A 21000-nucleotide genomic window follows, 5' to 3' on the forward strand; every position below is an offset into this window, starting at 1 on the left:
TGTCACATCTATGGCTCGTAGTCACCCTGGGATCTGCTCATGCCTCCAAGAACAATGAGCTACTCTGATGTTTCCAAACTGCAGAGAAACTCAAAACACTAAGCCTGGCGTTGTGTTAACTGCAGTTCTTCACACATGGTTGATTGATGCCAGACTGTCTCTTCATTCAGAGATTCAGCTAGTGTGGAGTATGGGGGCCATTGAAACGTGCCATGGGATACAGCTTTTTCTGGTTCATGGATGCCATGACCTCCGGAAGATGCTGTGGACAATGAGTGCATCTTTTGGAGAAGGCAGGAAGCCTGCTTCTCTTAAACAATGTTTTTCTGCAGTCTAAATTCGAGAGAGCTGACCATGAACTTCATGGTTTCCTCCATTGGATGGCATCAAAGCAGGAAGGGTGGAGCCTGAGAGGTGTGTTAATGAGGTTTTCACACATTGGTAGCCTGCTGGAGCCCAGCTCCACGCAGTCACAACCCACAGATCCAGCTCTCCACTGGCCGGCTGAGCTATGGACGGACGTGTGAATGGGCTTTGCGCATGAGGCTGGTGGTGTCCCTCCAGTGCCTTTCAAAATGGGTGCCTGCCTCCTTGGGAAGCAAAGAACCACAGCTGGCAGTACGTGAGCTTCCCTTTTGGACGTTTTCCTGGAGAAAGTGCCAAATCAGTCCAGAGTCTGAAAAAGCTGCTGGAGATGACACACTGATGGCTCAGTGTGGTGCAGTTGGTGGCAAAATTTCTTTCTCAAGTAAAGAAATGCAATGGTGTAGTGTGCACAAGAGTAGGAGATCTATTTCAGCTGTTTCAAAATTGGAGAGAGATATTTCCATGTGGCTTTTCTTTCAGATTCCTGAGACTTGGTAGTCTCAAAATATCTGTTATCCAAAAGGAGACTATGAATTTACAAGAAAGAATTAAACTGATCAGGGAAAATTCTGACTGATGGTGAGTGAAGTTTTAACAGACCAGACCAGCCTGCAAAGAGAGCAGGGAAAGAGCATTTTTGGTCCACTTTATAATACTTTCTCCTCGAAGTCACATCAAACTCACATTATTGTTCTTACACTCCAGAAGCTCCCGGGCAAAATGGGAGAAAAAGGAATGTATGGAGAAAGCTATCTAGGGGCAATGGGAGGGGAATTAGGGTGCTGTGCCTGCCGGGGAGGGAGATGGGGAAAGAGGATAAAGTGTTGAGAAGCAGTAGACAGAGGGGTCTGCTGTACTGAGGTCAGACTGGGAGGAGGAGGCTGGGAGATTGAGCGGGGGAAGAGAAGAAAACCTGCTGTGGGCCTGAATTGTTGCTACATGGCTCCTAAACCTTCTACCCTACTCAGAACATTGTAACTCCTTGCTGGTGCCCACTCCCTTGGGATATTTGGGAGTCTCTCCAGACCCCTTTCAGGCCCTCATCCTTACTCCCCTACAGTCCAAATAACTTCACCACCTACCATAATGTCCATCCTAGCACCTCTGCCCTGCCTATACCCCTGCTCTGCTGCTCTTCCCAAACTGGATATTACTGGCCTAGGGATAACTTAATTTCTTCTTATCCTGAGGGCAGTAACATTTAGTTTTGCCTGTCTAGCAGGGGAGCCTTGAAGTGATTCCATGAAGGATAGCATGGATCTCTTTCCCTAAACACTGCTGATGTTTTATCTGACAATTACCAGAATCAAAGTAATTTAAGTTTCTTTGAGGATGCATGCAGTCTGCATTGAGCGCGTATGTGTAGTTCAGATTGCTGCAAACAAAACAAATTAGAGCTGTGGACAGTAGACTTCATTAAAATGTCTTCTGGTCACTATATGGCCATAGACACTCTTCAGCGTAAGACACGTCCGGCTGCTATATTTCTCCTTTTCATCACTGATGAAGCACGATACATGTGGTGACTTAATTCAGAAAATGACAGGCTTGGATCTGTCTCAGCTGCTACTTCTAGCTATCATAGAACCAAAATAGCATAAGGCTGCAGCACAGTTCATAAAGCTTCCAAAACACACTTGGCTAGTGAAAATGCCAGCCAGGTATCAAATACTTTGGCAAGGAGAAGGTTCCTTTGACATAATCAGCAGTTTATCCTGGGAATGTAGACTAGGATTTAAGGAGAGCCTGTGCTGGCACTAAGCTGAACAGACTGAATGCTCAGTGAGAAGAACATAATATATTTACAAATTATTTCAGTCTTCTGTGTCCTGGTTAGTTCTATTTGACTAGGCTTTGTTTGAATACAAAATATTGTGATTTTTGGAAAGCTTGAACTTGTTTGTTAAGTCTACTCGTTTCTTGCTAGTGTGAATTTATATATATACTTCAAACTTGAAATAGTGTATTTAGATATTTTTAGCTTTTGCAATTCCAAGTCTCAGAGCAAGATTCAGATAATTGTCAAGAATTGCACCACTTCAGGAGGAAGCTAAATCGTGCCAAATAAAGTCAGGAAAGATGAACATATTTCACATTATTAGAAGATAAAAGCTTGTGTTTAAAAGAGTCAAGTAATTCTAAAATGCTAAGTTGTCTGAGGATAAATTATAAACTGTTGCCATTAGTTATCATTAAGATTGATACAGGAGTTTTTGAAGGAGAGTATTTTCATTCTGAATTACACAAATTCTGAAACAATAACTGGTTGTAGACAAGGAACATTCAAAAACATTTCTGTTAAAACATTTTGAAAAAAATAATTAAACGTATAATTTTGTCATTTTGTAAATAAAAAAAAAAGAATTATGCCCAACTTAATCATCAGCAACAAACTAAAAATTAAAAGCACATTCAGAGCTTTGTCAAAGAAATTCAATTGGGGATCTTAACAAATGTGGGGAGTCCTCTTTAATTTGTATTATTTGCTTTAATGCCTCTTTTCATTTAGAACAAGTTGTTTTAATATTGTCCTTCAAAGGCATGACTTTTTCTAGGGGAAGAGCTAGTGTGTTCCCAGATTGCAGACAGGGGATGAAAGAAAAGGAAGGGAAGAAAACGCTCTGTTAGGCCCTGACTTCTGCCAGTAGAAACTGGTGGTAATGGTCCAAAACCAGTTCCCGTTAACTTGTATACCAATAGGGGTGGAAATGCTGAAGAGGTCTGTGGCTTTGTGGTTTTGATTAAGTTTGTGAAATCCACAGATACCTACTAAGCCATATGAACAGCAGTAATTAGTGCTAATCCCTTTTAATAGAAATGTGGTTTATTGATAATCTAGGAAGGTGGGTGTTGGCCGCTATAATCGCAACTAAAAACTCTTCTATGATGGATATATAGATACGTTTCTCTTTTTTCATTATCTGAAGTTGATGGCTCTCAGTTTTCAGCTGATTAGTTCAGCTGAAAGTGGGAAATTTTATGTGAGTAGTGGTAGAAGAATAACCTTTAGTCCAATGCAAAGCATACAGGCATGGTCTCCAAACCCAGTATGTCCATGACTGTGTCCCCATTTTTCTGCTCCTGCCTTTTATTTAATCTTCAAGGGACAGCCCGTCCAAGGATTCCCGAAGACAGGCTGGATCCTGTAGGCTTGCCCCCAAGTAACAACATTGGTTTTGCTGAAAGTCCATACTTTTTTAGATTGTGTGTTTTCTCCACAGAGCAAATTTTGCTTTAGGCTCCATCACACAGCTTAAAAATACAAATGCAAGAAGTATTTGACTGGTATTGAGATCTCTCTCAAAACACAGCATCCAAAACCACATGAACTCTCTCGCTGATACCACCCTGATCTCTCACAGTAAGAGGAAACTAGAGGGCTGAGAACCTCAGTCTGAGACAGCAGGACTAGTGGTTTTAAGTGGCTCTTAAAGGCTTCCATAAAATGCATAAAACTCAGCAACACACTTACTGGCTATTTTCTCCATCTCGAGTTGATTGTATAAATAAGCTTCCAAAAGTGGAAATTGCACAATGAAAAATAATTATACTAGGACATTTTTGAAAGATTAATTTTCTGAGAACTCTGTTGTGCTGATGTGTTTCTTGAAAAGGAACGCCAAGCAGCATCTGAATAGCTTTTGGAAGAGACTAGATTTTTAACTTCCGAAGAAAACACTGTGTGCAACCACTCTGTCTATTCCTTTATCCATCCATCTTCCCTCTGATGTTGTTGACTCTCACTGCCTAACTCAGAGTGGTTCCTGCCAGACTGGAGGAAGCAGAACTCAGGTCTAATTCATTCTGTTCAGCTGCTGCTGGTCACCCATCAGTGGAGACGTAGCACTAAGCTGGCAGAAAGAGGGAGGAGGAGGGTGGTGACTTTAGGAAGGGGTAAGACATGAAGAAGAGGTGGTGCAGGAAGGAGAGAACTTTTGTGTGATGGAGAAGTTCAGGTATTGTGTGAGTAATGACTGCCATGAGGGAGCCTGGGGGGATACACTGGAATAGTAGCTGTGTTGCACTGGGGGATTCCAGCACTGTGTTACACCATGGGTGCTAAATGTAGGACTTAAGTCCGTGGGAAACCAGGCTTCACTAGTCCTGCTGCTCCCAGGGTAACTTACAGAATGGTAGGCATGCTTCTACATATGGTTGTATTCCTAAGATGGCAATGAAACTTCCATGACTAAGTACTTTGTTTTTTTCTAAAGATACATTTTCATTTCCACAGAAAACTGAATTATTGAGGACCTGCTGTGGATAGAAAGCCTGTAATTTATTGGGAAGCTGTGCTGGCAGGCATATCTAATCTGCCTAATCCATTGGCATTAGCATTGAATACACAAAATGTTGAAAGCATACCTAAGCCCACTGGTGATATAGAAGTGCCTACAGCTAAATAGATTTTTTTGTTTCTTGAGATTTATAGCTCACATATGTTTGCTATGCAACAAACTAAATTCAACTGAATAATATTGCTGTAACTTGGTTAAAGCTTTCTATTGACAATATAAATCATGAAGGCAGAGCTAGATTCCTTTTTATGTGCCTCTACAATATTGATATAAAATTATAGCTTTTTGTGTTCATATTTCTTCACAATAGTTTAAAAGAAAGCACAGGCAGTAGTTTTACTGAAAGGGAACTTTAAAATCAAGACTAGTAGGTAGTTGCATCAAAAGGGAATTTCAGAATCAACTGTGAAGAGCCACCGTTTCAGAGGGGTTGGAGAGAATCACCTTTGGTCCTTGTATGCAACTCCTCTGCTGGTTCCCACAACATGAATTCCAGATACTTGGACGTTCACAGATGTAGTTGTGTAACAAAATTATGCTGCACATTGTAATAAAGAGGAAGAGAAGAGCAAAAGAAAAGAAAGAAGGAGGGCTGAATGAGGCTTAACAAGCTAGCTACAATTGGTCTGGCACACACAAAAAGGTCAACTATATTTTGGTGTGCAGTGCTCTGGATCTCAAAGGCATTTATTCCACAAGTGCACAGCTGGGAACACCAGTAACTTCCTCCTCCAGCACTGTCCATTTGATTTCAGTTAACAAAGATCCTCATTAACCTGTTTGGTGGGGTCTGAAGAGGTAATGTATTAAATCCTATGATAGCTGGTCCTAATTGCACATCATTTGAGGCATTATACTCCTTCCATACAGCAGTGTGTTTTTCTTCAGTCTCCTGGTGCCAGACACTATCCAGTTGTCACAACAGCTCTTAATTTGCACTCTAATGTTTTCTGCTTCTTTATGGTAGTGATTTTTACTATGTAGTCTCCTATTTTATTGATTATTCTTCTTTTAAGTTATGGTAAATATTAAATATAAAGAGTGTTTTAAAGTATTCAATATTTATTTTGTTCTTGAAGAGCCACTTAATAGCTAGTCAGAGCGAGTTTTCAAGTGACCTTAGCATGTTAATTTAGCACTTTGCTCTGCAGCTTTATGAAGGAGAAGGGGTACAGGAGCAGAGGGCTCTTAATAATTTCCCCCGCCCTGCCATGGAAAGCTTGTTGGAACTTCCCAGACAGTGGTAGTTTGCATTAGTGATTTTGCCTTTACAGAAGTTGAAAAGATTCTTAGCAACTGCCAGATTTGTTTTGCACGTGGTATTAAGACAAATAATGCAATTGTATGATCACATTACATAGCAGATGTACTTGACTGAAGGTTGCCTAACACTCCAAATGTTGATAAAGTGCTGTGTGAGCCTTTAGACTTTCATGCTAGGCCTTGCTGTCAGCTGTTGCTAGTTTTACTGTAGTTTTGTCCAATGTGAGGCAGTTTTCCTGTGGGGAAGTCTACAAATGCAGCACAGCCCAGAAAAGGCTAAAGAGCTGCAGGAAGCACAAACCCAGTGTTCTTGTAGAGAGTGTCAGTAGAGTAGGAAGGGACTGAAAAAATAAAAATTAAAAGAAAATAGAGGAGCTTGCACAGTTGAGGCTGGCTGGTAAGAAGATAAATTGTTCTCATTTGGAAAGAGGAGTCGGAAATAGAGGAGGAATTCTGGAGTACATGACACTTCTCAAAAACCAAAAGCTTTCAGAGAGTCAAAAAACATGGCAAGACAATGCTACAGAGGAGATCTGAGCTACTGGGGAGCAGAGTACCCTTCTGCTCACATTGGGTTTCAGTTCCTCTGCCAGGTAGCACTGAGAATCTGCCACTTGACTGAAGGCAGGCATGGTAAAGGCAGTGTTCATGATAATTAAATGGCTCAAATGGTCTTTGAAAAGGAGAAACTTGTCTAGCCAAAGACTGGGGTAGTTGATCCCTTGCTGACTGTGTTAGCAGGGTTTGGGGCTTTGTATCTGAGGAAAGATGGATCTTTGTGTGACTCTGCAAGGAGGCTGAGTTAAGGGATCGGTAACCCATCTCCCTGTCCCCTGCCAGCCCCAATGACAGGCAGACAGGCAGAAACTTTCTAGAGGCAGGTCTCAGCTTCCTTCTGTGTCTGTGTTTCAGGAAGTGGATCCACACAGAGCTGTTCTTCCAGACTGGTCTGTGAAGCATTGCTTGATTTAATGGCATTTAAACACTGTGCTTTGCTTCAAGCTCCTAAACACGATCTAATCCCTCCTAGAATAGTTTCTTCATGCACTTTTTCAGGGCAATCAGTCACTGAAACTCTGCTTACAGATGCCAGGGAAAGTTCCTCTCAGTTGTAAGTGTCAGTAAAATGGCTAATTTTATTAAGTTGGCTCATCTTGTGGATGAAGGCTACAAGACAAAATACAAACCCTGCCAGGAACACCTCCGCGGTGAAGTGTTGGCAGTATCTGTGTCATGATTAAACAGTCAGAATACCCTCCTGATTACTAAAACAGGTTCTTCACAGGCCTGTCTGAAACAGGGAGGATTTTTGAGGGGAGAGAGCAAGTGGGGAAAGGGTTGGTAGCTGAACTAAGAAAAGGTGAAAAGGGGGAAAAAAAATCTCCCAGTAACTACATTTCAGTTAGTACCATCAGCTTTGTGGTGAAATCAGGTAACTGGAAAATGTTTGAGATCAGCTGGTGCTGAAGTGTTTCCTGTGGCTCTTGGGCTTAGAAAAGCATTTGCCCAATTCATAAAATATACTTGAAAAGGTTGTTAGTTTGTTTGTTTGTTTGTTTGTTTGTTTTTATGTGACAAAATGAGCTGTTCTGGAAACAGAAATGTGTGAAAGGAAATGTGCGGGTTTGGTTGTTAGTGTTTCTCTGGCATTATGTGTTGCCGTCAACCATCCTGTGGTGGTGGCTGTGGCTGTTCAGCTCCTGCGCATACCCACAGCACATGTCCAGTGCCCTCTCTGTCATAGCCCTCCAGCTGGGAGGATTGCTGCTTCTCCTCTCAACTTTTCAGGTCCTCCACAACTCATTGCTGCTCCCTTGTCTTTTGTGAACGATGTCAGCCTTGCTCATGCTGTTATGATCTTTTATGGGGCCTCTTCCGTAAAAAAAGCACCTTGCTTTATTATTCATAAGGGAAACATTTTCTCTTCTTTCAGCTTCCTCACTTCCTCTATGACTTCTACCTGTGGCTAGCCAACAGTGATGACTAGTTAATATTGGTCAAGAATTGCAGTTATTTATTTTCTTGATGAGAAGGAAAGGAGGCTGGAGAAGGAAAGGAGGCTGAAGAAGAAATGTCAAATGTCCTGAATCATTTCATTGTATACAAAGGTAGCTTGTATCGTCTTCCAGTCATACTTTTTCTGCCTCACTTTTCTTGTCCTGTTGTTTCAGAACTCTTCCTTGTTTCCTCTGGTTGCAGCTCAGGCTATGAGCTCTTTCTGATAGTGCAGCTTCTTGCCTGTTTGGATGATGCCTTGCAGGGGGACCACAGTTTAGATTAGGGTTCAGAAAATCCATAAGATAAATTTTAATGATAATGGGCTACTTAATTAATTTAGCTTTTAATATCACAAAGTACAGCTTCTTGTCATTACTTGCATTTTAATAGTGGAAATGTTGGCTGTTATAAATTGTCAAATAGGTGTTACCTAAAGGAGTTACCTTCTAGTAATCCTATGGACACATTAATGACAAGTATAAAAGCATGACGGTCATGTATATTACATTTCCAGTAAAACAGGAACTCAGGTGGATATACTAACAGGAAAGTGTTGGTTCAACACATTTTACAAAGAAAGCCTTAAAGGCAAAAGCAACATCAAACGCACTGGGGCATGTTATACATTTCTACAGATACAAAAAGTCATAATGTACTGCCATATTCAGTGTGGGATATTTGGGGTTTTGCCGACTGAATGAAATAACTATTCTGAAGAAAAGGTGAAACAATTTAGAATTTTAGAGTAGATTTAGGCAGATTTCAGACAGGTAGTGCAGGGGTGACTAGTCGAGATGTTTTAGGAACTGCCTGCCAAATTCTTTGTGAGGCTGAAATCACAAGGCATACACAACATACATTGAGAGTCAAAGGGCAGATGCTGGGAAGTTGGAAGGACGAACTCAGGGAGAGATTCAAAATCAGAGGTATCAGTGGCCCCCTGTGATCTCATGCTGGCACTTAGTATTCATTTTGTATTACCATCTAGTATTCGAGCAGTTAGTGTGTGTGGCATTTATCTCTTCTACCTTAGCTAAGGCAAGATTGATTGAAATATGCCACATGTAGACACTTTTTATTGTTTGAAACATCATTTGTATCATCTTCCAAACAAATATAATCCAGTTCATCAAATCACTGACATTCAGTAAAAATCTCCTTTTGTTGCGACTGGCTTTTCATTTCATTAATTCTTTTGAGATTTCTCTGTTGAACATTTATGTTTCTCTCCTTTGCACTTGAATACATCTAGCCTGGAAATGCAGTGCACTTTACAGTCTGTAGCAAAGTATATGAGACACCTGGGGCACAAATAAGTTTTGTGGTTTTTTTTTTTTTGTGGTATTACAGATGATAAAATGAGTGCATGTTGAGATTAGATGGCTTTTCCAAGGTCAGAGGATATTTCTGGCAAAGCCTAGAATAAAAATCTAAATCTTGTATCTGTGCTGCAGGTATTTTTTGTTAAGAAGGTGGAAAACCTGTTACAGAAGTCCTGAAATTGGCTTCCTTTGGCCAAATCCAGATAGTCAAATAAAAGCTTTTCCTCTTTGCTTCTTACTGTGCATAATGAAAAAGAAAAGTAACTACAAAACATAGACATTGCACATAAACATAAGTCTGCAGAGTACCCTCTAGATGCACTGACTTTTGGTACTTTTCTCTGAAGCCATCAATCTAATCCTTAAAGGTTTCAGCTAAGTCTTCTGCTTAACCTCATTTCTTAGGGCAATAGAGCTCATGTAGATTACGTTATTTGTCTGCTGGTACGCTTGACAACTTTTTCAGTCATTGATGTAAAAAGGCATGCAACACTCCACTGTTGTGCATTTTCTGGTAGCATTCAGTCAGAAAACCAGCACTGTAAATGAGGCTTACTATTCAGCATGCGTGTGGGTCAACACAACTCATAAATTGCATTTCCACTTGTCCAGGGGCACATTGTAAGTCATATCAGGGAGCTGGGGGTTATTGGTTTAGTAGTGTTAAGGCACACAAATTCTTAGAAACCAGGCTTCATGAACTTTGCTGCTTACCCATTGCTTCACATGCAAGTTTGTAGCATATAATCTACCTAATCTTCATTCCTGAGGAAAACCAAAGTTTACAACACCTTCTGAATGAGGAAAGTAACTTTCTCATTGACTTTTTTTTCAGCGACATTTCTGGAAACACTTGTATAACAAATCAAACCCCTCATTATTTTAAATTCGTCAGCATTTCGTCAGCAATAGAATTTTCAGTTGAAAAAATAAAACTGTTTGGCAATTGATGGTACAGAGACAGCAAAGAACTTGGTCATCAGTTTGAGGATGCTCTGACATGAGGGAATCTTAAATCTTGATACAATGCCAGTAACTGGACAAGAGTGATGGATTGGTCTCTTGGCCCAGGTAGTATCCAAACTTAAATCATCATGGTATGTGGAGCGTTATCACTAAATGACAAAAGATTTATTGTGCACTTGTTGCCAGTTCAAGGAAGCTGAAGTAACTTCTTTGTTTCCTGGACAGACAATCAAAGAGGTAAAGTTGATTCTTGGAATTTTGCTGTCACCATCACTTTCTCCATTCATGCCATATTCTGCTGTGTTTAGTGGAAATGAACTGCAGCAGAACATCTTTCTCATTTCCTGTAAAACATTAATTTCATTTATTCTTCTTGCTTGTTTTTCAGTTCCCTTCTCTCCCTCCTAATCACATTGACAGTAGAAGAAATGACACAAGATCAACTGTTAACTTTATGTAAAATATTGCATCAAAATAGTGAGTCACCAGAAAATGATTTCCCACAATCAACACACAAATATCCACTCAGGTCACAAAACCAAAAATGTTATCAATAAGGACAAAGGAAGTTATTTTATTTTTTAAACAGTCTTGATTCATGCTTCCTGACATTTTACTTAGGGGAAGAGAAATGACTATTCCTAAAAAAAACCATCTAAACAGAACTGCCAGAAATTCTTAAGCCAAGATGATCAGGAATATAACCATAGTGGAAATAAATTATCTTCTCTTGCTGTCCATATTTTGTTTTCATATACAAAGTTTGGGTGCTACATGTCACATCAATATCCGACAAGAAGTCGTTACTGTAAGCCCTGTTTCTGTGGCATATTCTGATGATCACCACATTTCAAAAGGATTTTGGTTGGAACTTCACAGTATCACAGAATGTTAGGAATCGGAAGGGACCTCGAAAGACCATCTAGTCCAATCCCCCTGCTGGAGCAGGAACACCTAGATGAGGTTGCACAGGAAGGCGTCCAGGCAGGTCTTGAATGCCTCCAGAGCAGGAGACTCCACAACCTCCCTGGGCAGCCTGTTCCAGTGCTCTGTTACCCTCACTGAGAAGAAGTTTCTTCTCAAATTTAAGTGGAACCTTTTGTGTTCCAGTTTGTACCCATTACCCCTTGTCCTATCATTGGTTGTCACTGAGAAGAGCCTGGCTCCGTCCTCGTGACACTCACCCTTTATATATCTGTAAACATTAATGAGGTCACCCCTCAGTCTCCTCCAAGCTAAAAAGACCAAACTCCCTCAGCCTTTCCACATAAGGGAGGTGCCCTTAATCATCTTTGTTGCCCTACATTGGACTCTCTCCAGCAGTTCCCTGTCCTTCTTGAACTGAGGGTCCCAGAAGTGGACACAATATTCCAGATGTGGTCTCACCAGGGCAGAGTAGAGGGGAAGGAGAACCTCTCTCGATCTACTAACCACCCCCCTTCTAATACAGCCCAGGACACCATTGGCTTTCCTGGCCACAAGGACACAGTGCTGGCTCATGGTCATCCTGCTGTCCACCAGGACCTCCAGGTCCCTCTCCCCTACACTGCTCTCTAATAGGTCATTCCCCAACTTATACTGGAACCTGGGGTTGTTCCTACCCAGATGTAAGACTCTACATTTTCCCTTGTTATATTTCATTAAATTTTTCCCTGCCCAACTCTCCAGGCTGTCCAGGTCTCACTGGATGGCAGCACAGCCTTCTGGTGTGTCAGCCACTCCTCCCAGCTTGGTGTCATCAGCAAACTTGCTGATAGTACGCTCTATTCCCTCATCCAAATCATTGATGAATATATTGAATAATATAGGCCCCAGTACTGACCCCTGAGGCACTCCACTAGATACAGGCCTCCAACTGGACTCCGCACAGTTGACCGCAACTCTCTGGCTTCTTCCCTTCAGCCAGTTTGCAGTCCACCTCACTACCCGATTGTCCAGACCGCACTCCCTCAATTTAGCTGTGAGGATGCTGTGAGAGACTGGGAACTTCTTGGTTCTTATCAAGTTGTGCTGGATAATTTCTCTGAGGTTTGCTCAGAGAGGTGTTTCCTGCTGCTTCCACAGCTGAAGCCTGTGGCAGCTTGTTCCATGAGACACCCCGAGACATTTGTGATCCCCAACAGGGGTGCTGGAGATGCCAAATATCTGGAATATGTCACTGAGTTTCTCTCAGCAAGACTGCTGGGAAATGCTGTTTGTCAGCTTTTTGCTTATGTTGCTCAAAACACCATGAAGTTATACAAGGCTAAAAGGTTATTTTAAGAGATGGTCTTGGGAAAAAAAATAGCAAAATACATTAAACTGAAATAGGTGGTTTTTTCTTTCTTTTTTTTTTTTTTTTGTATGTTTTCAAGTGATGTTAGAAATGTTCTCTCAGTGTGTATGATTTTTCCTCCCTTTTACTATTTTTTCAGCAAATGTACCTATGCATGAACTAAAAGCAGGTAGAGAGAAAGGAGAGTGTTATGCTCAGTCTCTTCATGCTGCTCATTTCGTATTCAAGAGAGTCAAACAGTTTCCCTGCCTTTGGGCCCTCTTTCTCCTTAAACTTCATGTTCTCTCATACAGACTTCAAGATCCTGGAAATTTCTTACTGTCTGCATCCTGCAGGTGGGAGCTGACCTCACTAACTTCGCCATATGGGAAGTGAGAGAGGTGTCAGGACTTTTCCTGTGCAAGTAGTCCAGTTGTTTCTACTCTTGTCTAAAGCCTCTTCTTCCACAATGCAGCATCTCCACTCCCTGTGAACTGGGAAATTGTATTTTGCCCAGATTTGCAAATTGCGATCATGTAGGCAGTTGTCCTAAGGATAATTTAGTTATTTACTAGTAGGCAGAGTTCACTGAACACATTTTCTTCACCGGTAGTTTATATACCTGGTCACAGACAGAACTTGTAGAATCCATACAGATTCAGATTTCTCACTTCAAAACTTTGTTTATATCATGCAATGCAAAGTGATTCTCTGTGAGAATGGATTTATTGGTAAGTTTTGCCCCTGACTAGTTTGTTTTGTCATACATGTGTATGTATAAAATAAAAATCTATTTAAATTTCTTCATGAGAAGTATAGAGGAGTTAAGCAGAGCCAGGGGATTTTCACAGAGGAAGTAATGCTTAAAAAAAGGATGAGTTCACTTGTCATTTCTTCAATGACCGCAGATGGTAATGAAGCAGAAAACACTATTTACTTGGATTTTAACAGTGTTTGGAAAAGCACAGATTGTGGTATGCCTCTTGCCCTTCTGCCCCTGCTTAGTCTTGTAAAACTTGTTTCTTTTCCTACAGATTTTCTCTGCCCAGATGGATGCATGTTGTTTTATGAGAGACTTTTTAAAAATTACTCTGTAAAAAGCACATATTTTTAATAAGCTTACCTGACACCTGAATGTAAGAGACACAAAAAGAAACAACATGAAGTTAAAATCCCCCAAATTATTTCAATGCAACTAAATAGATCCTTATGTCACATGCAGCAAGCAAGCAATCTGCTTGATTTTGAGTTCCCAATATACTAATTTTGGGATTGTTGAATTTAACAATCATTTGCTAGGTGATGCATCTTAGAGATGTCCTTTCAAGGAGATTATTGTAATGGCGATCTCTGTTCTAAGCAGTAAAGGAGAAAAAAGTTTTATTACTACCTGAACAAGGGACCCCAATGTGGAGCAATCCTGGATTTTGTTACTACTGTTGTGATACAATAGGATGACTGCTAGGAAACAATTGCAGGCTTTTTAACAAGTTCCTGCTTCTCATCTGGGAAGTGGTACTGTGTCCTTGTTGGATGCTACTGTTGCAAAGGTGGCCAGACCCACAAAACAGAGAAGAGACAGGCTTACTCCAAAAGCCCTAATGTGGTGCGCTGAGAGGCTGAAATACTTAGAAACTTGATTGGTTGAGATTATCTAACCACATGATTAAATTTCTGAAAGAGAAGAGTGAATCTGGACAAACCTTTTCACATGTGGTCTTACCATAAAGGGGTGAGAAGTAAACTAGGGTAGAGAAAGGAGAGTATAAAAGATGAGGGAAACGGCATGAGGGTCCCTCCCTGGAAGTCAAGTAAGGGGAGGGATGCTAAGAGAGAGGGAGAAGTTATTGGTTTTCCTCTATGGATGTGTTTCAGCTCCAGCATTTCCATGCATAAGCTGGCCATTGGAGTAACGCCTCTCAACTTGGAAAGCCTTTCTCAAATTATCGAAAAGTAAGTCTGTGTCATACCTAAATGCTAGAGAAAAGGTATGCAACAAAGCTATGCTTTAGCTCCTCACCTTGGTCCTGCCTGTTGGATGTCTGTGGAAGCCCTGTCATTGGCTTTAATAGCCACAGAAGTAGGTGCTTCAGCTCTTTCACATCTCTGACCTGCTCGTCCCTGCCTCCAGAAGATATACTTAAAACAATAAGATCTGGGCTGAAATGTGTTATTTACGCCCCCCCCCCCGCCATTCTAGTCATCTTTTAAGCTCATAGATAGAGCCTCACCAGGTTCAAACAAAGCTATCACCTAGGAGACTGGCTTGGGTTGGAAGGACTAAAGCTGCCTTTTAATATTTCCAAACAAGGGCAGTTAAGATCTTGAGGCAAGACTGAAGAAGCTGTAGAAATGGAGAAGTGAAAACAGCATGCACATTTTTTTCTCATGACGAGGACAGGTTGGTGACCTCCTCCGTTCCAGAGGAATCTTCCTGTGTTGGCTGCCAGGATGGTTTTGCCCTCTTGGTTTTTAAACTGATGGTGACTCTGACATCTGGAATCATTGCAGCTCTAGGTACATTACCAAAGCACTTGGTTAAAAGTCAACAGATTGTGTCACGTTGGGCACACGGTCAAAAGGAGGAAAAACCAACAGCATAATTGAAAGTCTGTGCTGTTGTCTGAAGCTAGCCATGAGCATAGTTAATAGAAAATAAATTAATTTAACCAAGCCTTAAATTTCTCCCATGCAGTCTTTCTATATTCTTGTTAAAATAACTGCTTCCTTTAAGAGAGGGCAGGACAAGAGAACGACTTCAGTGTTTCCTCTTTTGTATTTATGTAGTATGGTCCCCTTGATGCTACTTAATGAATCACTCTTTTCGCAGCTAGAAATTCTCACTCGCTACCTGCACAGCTCCATACCTGTATATGTTACACATGAACGGAAGAGCACAGCAAGCTGTTTGTTGTGTTAGTGTTTTGGGTCTTTTTTTGTGTGTGGTTTTTTTTTTTTTTCTTTCCCCTAGCAGTTCATGAGGTAGTGCTGGTTCGAGAGAAGCCATGTGTGCTGTTCAGCTGGGGAACTGGACCTGCTTGTACAGGGTGGCCTCTAAGCCCAAGAGGTGTCCTGCCTTCTCTCCTACTATGTAACTAGAAGTTGTGCCATCACATCATTGATGTGGTAGCTCTTCTTGCCATCTGTAGGGTTTGTATCCATGGTCCCTGTGTGTGTGGGGAGGGACACGACTGCTTTGGGAACTGATGACTGGCACATCTCATGTCACAGGAGAAGGTCAAGCAGAAGGGTAACAGTAACCTGCCTCTTAGAATCATAGGATCAGACAATAGTTTGGGTTGGAAGGGACCTTCAAAGGTCATCTAGTCCAACCCCCCTTCCATGAGCAGGGACATCTTCGACTATATAAGGTTGCTCAGAGCCTCGTCCAGCCTGGCTTTGAATGTCTTCAGGGATGGGGCATCTACCACCTCTCTGGGCCACCTGTGCCATTGTTTCACCACCCTCATTGTAGAACATTTCTTCCTCATGTCTAGGCTGAATCTCCCATCCTTTAATTTAAAACCATTACCCCTTGTCCTATCACAACAGGACCTACTAAAAAGTCTGTCCCCGTCTTTCCGATAGGCCCCTTTTAAAGTACTGAAAGGCCACAATAAGGTCTTCCCAGAGTCTTCTCTTCCCCAAGCTAAACAAACCCAACTCTCTCAGTCTGTCCTCATAGCAGAGGGGTTCTACCCCTCTGATCTTTTTTGTGGCCTCCTCTGGACCCTCTCCAACATGTCCAGGTCTTTCCTGTCCTGAGGACACCAGAGCTGGATGCAGGACTCCAGGTGGTGTCTCACCAGAGCAGAGCAGAGGGGCAGAATCACCTCTCTTGACCTGCTGGCCATGGTACTTTTGATGCAGCCCAAGATACGATTTGCCTTCTGGACTGCAAGTGCATGTTGTTGGCTCGTGTCCAGTCTGTCATCCACCAGCAGCCCTGGAGTAATTCTTAACTGAAACTTTTATAACTCCAAGGCTTCCCTGCATCTGAGTGCAAAGAAGTGGCTGAGGATGGGCCCCAGGCTGAGGGTGTTATGCTGGCTGCCCCTGGGCTGAATGTCTGCTGTTCTGTGGGAGTTCATCAGCATTTATTTATGACCGACTCATATCAACTCAGTTTGTGGTTGTGCTGTGCTTGTTTGTTTGTGTGTTTTTTTGTAGGCTCATTCTTTGCACTCTTAGTCACCGGGCAAAAGTTAGCAGAAGTTAAAAATTTATGTAGAGCTGTTGCAGAGCTGTTCAGTTACTGGTGGCAAAATGCCCACTCCTGGCAGCATTACCAGCAGAGCTCTGCCAGCAGCAGGGTTTCCTATGGTGGCAAATAGCCTTTCCCTGAATGCTCCCAGCTCCCAAGAAGACAAGTTGCACCAGAATTCCAGTAACGTACTGTCAAAGCCATTAGCCTTGATCTTTAAGCCGAGATTTCTAAGCACCCCAAACTGAGACTGTATGTTTTTTTCCGCTAGCACTGTTCTGTATGGATCAAATACCAAAGGCTAGTTTCCAGTATGTCAAGAAGTACTTCAAAGTATAAACAGGGGAAAAAATATCTGTAGAGAAGAAATACAGAGCTTTATGGAAGCTGTATGATCATGTTTTGTTTGGAGATCATCTGCTGTGCCAATAAATGTTAATGAATATTGCATTTTGCCTTGTTCATGGGGCAGGATGAGTGTAAGTAACCTACTACTTTTCTTTGTGTCTGAGAAAAATCCATGTTTTGAGATCATAATGATTATAAATTTTCAGTAGACAGTGTGCTATCCCACTCACTTTTTTACTATAAAATAAAAAACTCTTTAGATTTGTACCTACTATTCTTTAAAAAAAAAAATTAACTTGATTTATTTTACTCCAATACAAAAAACCTTATAATAAAGTTTTACTATGTTTTAGCTAACAGAAATAAAGAAGATTTCAAGCCTGGTTCTCAGTGAGTGACTTGCATACCAAGTCAGAATTCTAGAACAATAGGGTTATTTAAACAGGAAAAGATGTGATCCACATTTTCTTGTAGCTGTTCTGAGTAAATCTTGTCTGCATGCAAAATATTACATAGCTCTGTATTTTTTACACTGACATCCTGTTTCTAAGATTGTGTGATAATATAAATGCATATACTGAATTGATATTACTTCTTTAAAACATGAGATTTATGAAGGTACTAACAAATATCTCTTGATGGTGTAGTCCCCCTTTAAAATAGTTCCTATTGAAGAAAACTATTCTTAGCCCATGACATCAGACACATCACACTTGCAACTTCAGATAATATATGTATACTCACTGTGCAAAAACTCTTCCTGTTAGTATCTATTTTTCTTGTGAAACTGTCTCTCTTGCATATACAAATATATACATATATATTTAATAGGAAAATGGATAATTTGCGTGTACAGTAAGTAAAGTGGGTGAAGACACATTTTTTCTTAGATAGACTCTGGTTTTAGAAAGCTTGTTACAAAACCTGTTTTTATTTTACACCTATGGATAGTGATTATTTTTCAAGTTTGTTGTTGTTGTTTTTAATAAGTTGAAACTGTGAATCAGGTTAGTGAAGATTCCTTTTTTTTTTTTTTTTTGTCACAAGCTAATCCTGGTTCTTTGTGTAGAATTATAATGAAACTGTTTGTTAGTTATACACTAACTTGGTGTTTTCACTTGCTGTTAATGGTACTCTGTTTGTGGGATGTGAGTGATCTTTTCAGTGGTCATGCTATTACTTTTTTACCCACCTATATCATAAATTAATTTGTAATTTTAGTTAATGCCAGAGTGGCTTAGTCATTTTCTAAGTATTTCAAGTAGCTGTGAGGGTGACACAGCAATGTTATTAATTAACTATGCCAATGTTTATTATATTCTGGCTAGTGACTCAACGGAAAATTCACGATGGGCAGGTATCATCTCAGAGGCTCAGCCATTGACCCAGCCCTGGAGTTATAAAAACTTCCATTAAAAGTGTCCAAAAAATTATTTGGACCTTCTTAGTTTTGTGGTTTGTATCACTGTTATTGAAGAAGAAAGCTAATGGGGAGAGCCTGGACTAGCATTGCATTATATTCCAAACTTATATTTTTATTTATTTGTTGGCTCAAAAAGAAAATCAATCTGTGTTAAGAGATTCAGGGATTTGAGCTGGGTAGCAATTTTAGCATGACTCATAATGCTTCACAAGATTAGCTGGCCCAGAAGTTGTGCTTCTGTGGAACCATGAAGTACTTGGGCTTGAGGTATAGCTGGAAGAGAAATCATTTTGACAGAAGAGCTCATAACAGTCCAGCTCATGCCTTTTGGTGATGGCAGTGGAAAGAATCATCAGTATCGATCATCTCAAGTCCTTGTAGCCTGAGCTCTTACACAATGCCATGTCACCTTCAGCTCTTCTTTGCTGTGGAAATTCTGGATGAGCACAGAAGTACAGGCAAATACAGAAGTGAAGGTGGAAGCAGGGGAATATCCAGCTGTCCACAGAGCATCAGGATGTGATTGTCCTGTATGTAAATTCGGGGACCACAGTTTAGCATTTGATACTATGGAAGTGGAGTGCTTAGAATGGGCACATCTTAGCATTTTCCAGAAAATTACGTCCTGAGAAATATTCATGATGTTTCTCACCGATTTTGTGATGTTTAAGGGAAATTAATTTACTGTAAGCAGTTTTGCACATTTGTGCAGTCACATTATAACTTTCATGCATAGAGATACATAATACAAAACTGGATAAAAATATCATGTGATGTTTGCAGCTGAAGTTTCCAGAATTTATCTGCATTTTAATGGACTAATCTGGTTTCCTTAATTCAAAAGAACAGCCTCCCTAGATACAAGTTCACCTTATCATTTATCTGAAGGAAAGATGATTGGCCTTTATTTACAGTTGTTTCTCTTGACTTGTGGAGTCTACTGCAGTGAAGCTTGGTTTTTTATTGTGCCAGGAAGGAGTAAGTACCAAACAAGATGCTACTTTTACTACTTTGCTACTGGCAGGTGCCCTGCTCTACTTCTGGACCAACTGCCCTGCCATTTTCCTTATACCTGCATGAGTGACTTGTCTTCCTTCATCCTCCCTGTCTTACCCCTCTCCTCCTGGAGAGAATTGTGCCTTTGCAGTTCAGATGCTGTGACGCTGAGCACAGGAGCTGAGAGCAGGAAGGTTTTTCTTGCTGCACTTCATCTGTGGCCTGACAAGCATCTGGGTGATGGAGGCAAAGTAGCAAAGGTAGCAGCTGCAGGAAGAAAATATAGGAGCTGGAACACAGGGAGAAGAAAGGAGAGGTAGTGAAAAAGAGACAGTGGTAAAGGCTTAAGCTTTTTCATACTGGAACAGAAGATGAAGGATAAACATCTAACCAGTGAGGGAGACTCCTGCAATAACCATGGAGTTTGACACAGTATTCCACAATTTCACTACGGCTCCGCAGCCCAAATAATAGCTCTGAGCCCCAGTTGTTTCTTGGGTATTGTCTGGGATTGATCACTGCTGAGCATGAAAGTCTGCTACTGCTGGGAAATGCTCTGCTAGCTCAAGTGGCAATATCTGTGATGTGGCTCTAGGTTGCCTAATCCTATTGTAATCCTGTTGATGAATACTGTAGGGATCAACATGATGCCACATGTTGGGATGGCTATATTTTTTCTGATGATTATTCCCTCCCTCCCCAGATATACAATTATATAAAACACACAATGTCAAATAAATGGATAAAGTCTGTACTTATTTCAAGGGGAAAAGAGTATGTGACGATAATTCAAGCAAAGTGTAATGCTTAAGTACAAAGAGGCTGAATTAAAGTTGTACACGTTTTCTGCCTTTTCCTTAAATTAATCTGATGCAGTATAATTGCCTGAAAATAACTAAAAGCTCAGCTGTGAGCTTCTGTACATCCTGGAAGAAATGCCTATACATCAGTCTTCACAGAAAAGCACTGATGGCAAAATGCCAGCAATAATTGCATGAAGTACAAAGTAAACTTATTTCATCATCAAGAGAAAATTATAGATTACCATCTATACTTGTTTCTCCCTCTGTTTTCCTGCACCCCCTGCACTCCACTGTATCTGTACATCTTATCTGTGGGTGTGGTACGTTTCCTACTGCAGGAAGATTTCTTGAGGGTTTGGTGTCATGTGGCACAATAATACCTTCTCCTCCTGCTGGGCCGGTGTGAATCACACCTGTAGGTTTGGAGTACAGAACTGCAGAATTCCCAGCCCCTCTTACACACAAGCCCAGCTGAAAGAGTCAAAATTTACTATTGACAGAATGAGCTGAGCACCATCATCACTAAGCACTCAGATTTGAAATTACATTGATACTTTACTTGTGAGGTTCGATTTTTTTTTCTCCCTTCCCCTCCAACACGAAGAAATCACTTTTATTTTATATGCAATTTTTTTTACACGTGAAGATAAGCAGAAGCCAGCAGCTCTTCGGACATCATCTACCGGTAGGGCAGCTGCTACACAAACATATCCTAAACCAGGTTAAACGGCAATTGGGAGGCTTTTTATGAGTGTCACA

The 21000-nt window shown here is 40.9% G+C and overlaps 1 protein-coding gene across 1 annotated transcript in view; it reads left to right on the forward strand.

The window, feature by feature from the left end:
- Positions 1–21000, forward strand: part of RNF144B (ring finger protein 144B) — a 96328-nt gene that overhangs the window by 19704 nt on the left and 55624 nt on the right. The window lies entirely within an intron of this gene.

This window comes from Patagioenas fasciata, chromosome 2 (genome assembly GCF_037038585.1).
Source record: "Patagioenas fasciata isolate bPatFas1 chromosome 2, bPatFas1.hap1, whole genome shotgun sequence".
Taxonomy (NCBI): domain Eukaryota; kingdom Metazoa; phylum Chordata; class Aves; order Columbiformes; family Columbidae; genus Patagioenas; species Patagioenas fasciata.